This window comes from Heterocephalus glaber, unplaced genomic scaffold, assembly GCF_053883595.1.
Source record: "Heterocephalus glaber isolate CG9 unplaced genomic scaffold, H.glaber_assembly_v1.0 deba00001553, whole genome shotgun sequence".
In the NCBI taxonomy this organism is placed as follows: Eukaryota; Metazoa; Chordata; class Mammalia; order Rodentia; family Bathyergidae; genus Heterocephalus; species Heterocephalus glaber.
Genome location: NW_028258344.1, coordinates 29305744 through 29310170, shown reverse-complemented (window position 1 = coordinate 29310170; position 4427 = coordinate 29305744). Strand labels below are relative to the sequence as shown.

The window sequence follows — 4427 nt, the reverse complement described above, 5'->3', positions numbered from 1 at the left end:
ATATATTTGTGTGTGGGTGGGTATAAAATCAGAAACAAGTGTTTCCCCGCCCCCATATTCTCATTTTTTCCTATTTTATTTTTGTTTCCTGTTCAGCCTCAAACTTCAAACAAGAGATTTATTAACTGTTTACATGTATACTCCCCCTTAGTGACACTGGGTTATCCGGTGTTTGGTTTACAATGTTCAGAAATTCAAAAGGATAGAGAAGACCGGCAATAGCAATTATTTTTAAACTAATGTCTTTTCCTGTTAGAATAACAACTAATTTATGTATTCTTTTTCCTGGCCAGTTCTTCCTGAGTCTATCTAAAAGAACTTGGGGAAATTAATTCAGAAGAGAGGAAGGTTAAGAATTTACCTGATCTTTCCACCAAAAAATCAAGAAGTCAACAATTCAGAAAAATTTAAGAAGAATTTTTCTTCCCACAACTGTAAGATGGCCAATATATTTGGAAGCTGGGAGTAAGTATGGAAAGATTTAAATAAAGTGCTCACTATATGTTATATCTGTTTTTAGTGACAAGATTATCTCATAATCCACAGGCTTTGACTTCTGTCTGGTATTTTTCACCTAAATGTAGCAAGAAACCAATTTTACAGTTTCCTGGATATATAGCATTTGCAGCTATAATTTTCTGTCTATACTCACCAACTTGATAAGTGATCAATTTAGTATTTGACTAATCATTTAGTAGGATTACCTAATTTGACTGATCAACTGATCATTTAGCATTATTACCCTTTCATCAAAGTTTCTTCAATATGTTCTACTTCTGAAAAGATATTAGAATGATTTAAGGACTTGATTGAAGCACTAAACTAATCTTTCCTGAAGTGCTATCCCTTCAGTGTTATGTGTCCATTCTGTTGTCTCATTGTATTAGTATGACTTTATACGCACCTACATATATATCTGCAGATTTACTGATGTATAATCAATAGACAATAAGTTATATGTTTAATGTCCACAGTAGAATAAAATTTAACCTATTTTTGCACCTATTAAACTATATTATTGCATCAATGTAGATCTTTTGGTATAGTAGTTTTTTTTATCAAAGAAATTTCTAATATGAGAAAAATTTTAAATAAAATTACAATTTAGATAGTTAATTCTGAAAATTTGCTTCATTTTCTTTACCCTATTTAACACCCTGGTAATGTATTTTAGGTGGTGGATAGACTGAAATAAACTTTATAGCTATTCTAAAATAATTCATATCTTTATTTACTTGTTTTAACTTAACTTTTTCTTTATGCTATTTTAGTAACAACCTATATATCTGTGTAGTCCAAACTTTGCAGGACTTATTTTTGTAAATTGTGATGCATTTATTTGATTGTGCACACTCTTAGAGCTAGTATTCATTTGACTTTATTACCACATATATAAATTTAAAGGCGAACAAGACTATTTGATCAGCTCTCATACTAAAAGCACTTATGATCTGAAGATGTATGTCTTTCTCATATTAGCCTGTATGCTAGTTAATACATTGAAAACGTTGTGTCCTGAGAAACCCTGCACTGTCTGCTCCGCCTGTCCAGAAGGTGTCGTAGCCTTGTGAGCAATCTGTGATGTAGCCTGAGGTCTGCAGGAGGAACCGTGATGTGGTCTCACAAGTCTGTGTTGAGACCTGTTTCCCTCCTGGATCCCCACAAAAGCACGTGGGGAGAACAAATTACAACTTTCCTAATGTATTTTTCTGAGTTCTCAAGTGAGATTTGTGTGTGTGTGGAATCTCAGTGCCAAGTGCCTGGTTTTTCTGAGCTCATAATTAATCTATTTCTGAGCTGTAAACCTTGTCTTATGTCCCTAATAGATACTGATTTTTTAAAATATCTCTATTTCTTCTGGCACTAATTCTTTTAAAGATGGTCATGCTATTTTCAGGCTTCTGACATCCAGATAATGTAAGGGGAATGAAGTATTGTTTTCTATTGTATCTTCCCCTCGTGGCCTTAATATAAACATTTACACTTAAAAAAAGCTTTCCAGGGCCAGGGATTTAGTTCAGTGGTTCTGCCAACTGCCTTGCAAGCCCAAGGTCCCAAGTTCAATCCCCGGTACCAAAAAAATAAAAAAGAACCTTTCTGTGTCATTGCTCCCAAACAACTGTCATGTTCTCAGGAGGTGAGTGGGCCCATACATATATGGTATATAGTATATGGTATATAATATATAGTATTTAGATAGTATTTGTACTATACATAGTATTTGAAACATATTTTGCAATTTATATATAATTACAGTCTAATAGATAAATAGATATACATAGATGATAGATAGATAGATAGATAGATAGATAGATAGATAGATAGACAGATAGGCAGTGTAATTCTCTTGAAGGTAATTTGGTTTTGAGCCAACCAGACCTCAAACAACTGAGCCAACAGAGTGCCCATGTGTAGCCAGTGCTTAGCAACTATTTAGAAAATTAATCTCTATCTGACCCAAAGGCGGGTAAAGCACAATACCTTATTATGTCAGGATAGAGGCAACATTAAAAGAAATGCAGAAATTAGCTGACAATTAATAACAGGTTCCACAATTTATTCGAGGTACATTTAATCCGACAGTTTTAAAGGTGAGCCATTATTGTTCAGAGACATGGAAAATGAGTGTTTAATGCTATCTCTGCCTAATGAGTTATTTGCACACTGTGCTTCGTTGAGGGACAGCAGATCAGGTGGTCCTGTGAATTCAGTGAGCATCAATCCCTCTGCGCCATGGAGAAATGCCTGAGAATGAGACCTCGCTAAGACAAAAGCAAGCTGCGAGGAAGACTATGCTCTGCAGTGGCTCACTAAGCTTTCTTTTTGTTGTTTTTTGCTTCCAACTGAGTTAGTCTTTTTATTCTTTTGGTAATCTCTTCCAGGGTTAACTACTTCCGCTGTAGGTGATGAAATGTATTAGGCTCCACTTCAAATGTTGGCAATGCTATGAGTATAGTCTTTACCCCTTCACTGCAACTCAGAATTAAAACTGATTCTTGTCTTATATTCCAGTCCCAGTAGTTCCCACTGCAGAAGTTATCTGAAGGCAGTCTTACGCTTTCTAGCAGTGGTCTGTGACCAGCCTCTGTCTTCTCCACGAACACTACGATGGATTTAGTTTATACACGTATTAAACTAAGAGGCATTCTGTCAAATGAGTTTAAATGCACTTTATTTCTAGACAACCTACATGACATGCCCCCCCCCCCAACACAATGCCTCCACTCCAAATAAATCAGGGTCAAAATAAACGAAGCATTCAAGATGACATCAGTCCCGTCTGTCTAAAGTCCCGGTGTTGTGTGGATGACAAGCATCAGCCAGTTATGACAAGTGATTGATCCAAGGTAACCACCAAATCCATTAACATTTTTCCATTTCTAAACCATCCTTAAAGAAAATCATAAATGGGGTCACACCATCCTCACGGTAGTCCAGGAGAGCAACCACACCATCTGGATCCATGTTTGCACCGATAAAGAACTGATAGTTTTTGAAATTAGCAAGGATGTGCTTGATTTGTTCTGCAGCCCCTGTCAGAAAGGGTTTTACTCTTTCTGGTCTTTTTCTTCGAGTTTGCCTTTGATTGATTTCATATAATCTTTGATGGACTTCTTGTAGGCCTCTTTAGTGAAGCTGGTTTTCTGCAAGTGATGGTTCATGACAATATCAACACCAGCGACTCCTGTGCTTTCGCTACCTTCGCCCTCCCGGCCTTCAGCGGAGGCGTTTCCACCAGTGAGCGAGTCATCTGTGTTACCTTCTGTTCTACTGACCATCTTGCCCTCCACCTCCAGGCACAGCCCGCCCGCGATCTTCCGAATCTTGTAAATGTCGGAGAACATCTCATCGTGGCTGATGAGGTCCCGATAGATAATCATGATGGTGGCTGAAGGGAGACACGGCCGAGCTAGCTTAGCAGGAGCCCTGAGCTCAGAGCAAGCGCGGTGCAAGGAAGCGGAGCGGCTCTCGGCGGTGGGGTGGGGGTGGGGTGGAGTGGAGGGGTGGCAGAGCGGGCGGAAAAGCTCGCTAAACTTTCTCTGTGCACTTTAGCCTGCGTGGTTCCCACACCAGTCCCTCCTCACGGTTTCTCCACTGCAACCAGCTGTTGCTGTCATCGGCTCTCAGCTGGAATAGCTGTCGGGCCAGCAGAAGAGATTAAATCAAATTCCCAACTAAAATAGGGTAGGAAATGGCCTGCCCTTTACCCCTTGGCTGACCACACACCAACCTTGTGTTTATAAAGCCTTCAGCACATCACAGAGGAGGCGTGGGACAGAAAAATTGGATGACATATCAAGTTTCCCCATTTTAGGTTCAGAAGTCAGTTATCTATTTTAGAACTCTTTCTCTCCCTGAATAGCTCCCTACCTCTGATTCTGTTGAAACTAGGCTGAAATCTTCCTTTTGCTTTAAAAGGGTATTGT

At 38.8% G+C, this 4427-nt stretch overlaps 1 pseudogene; it reads right to left on the bottom strand.

Moving 5' to 3' along the window:
- Nucleotides 1-2542: 2542 nt before the first annotated feature.
- On the bottom strand, nt 2543-4151 carry LOC106009193 (translationally-controlled tumor protein-like; annotated as a pseudogene).
- Between the last annotated feature and the right edge of the window lie 276 nt (nt 4152-4427).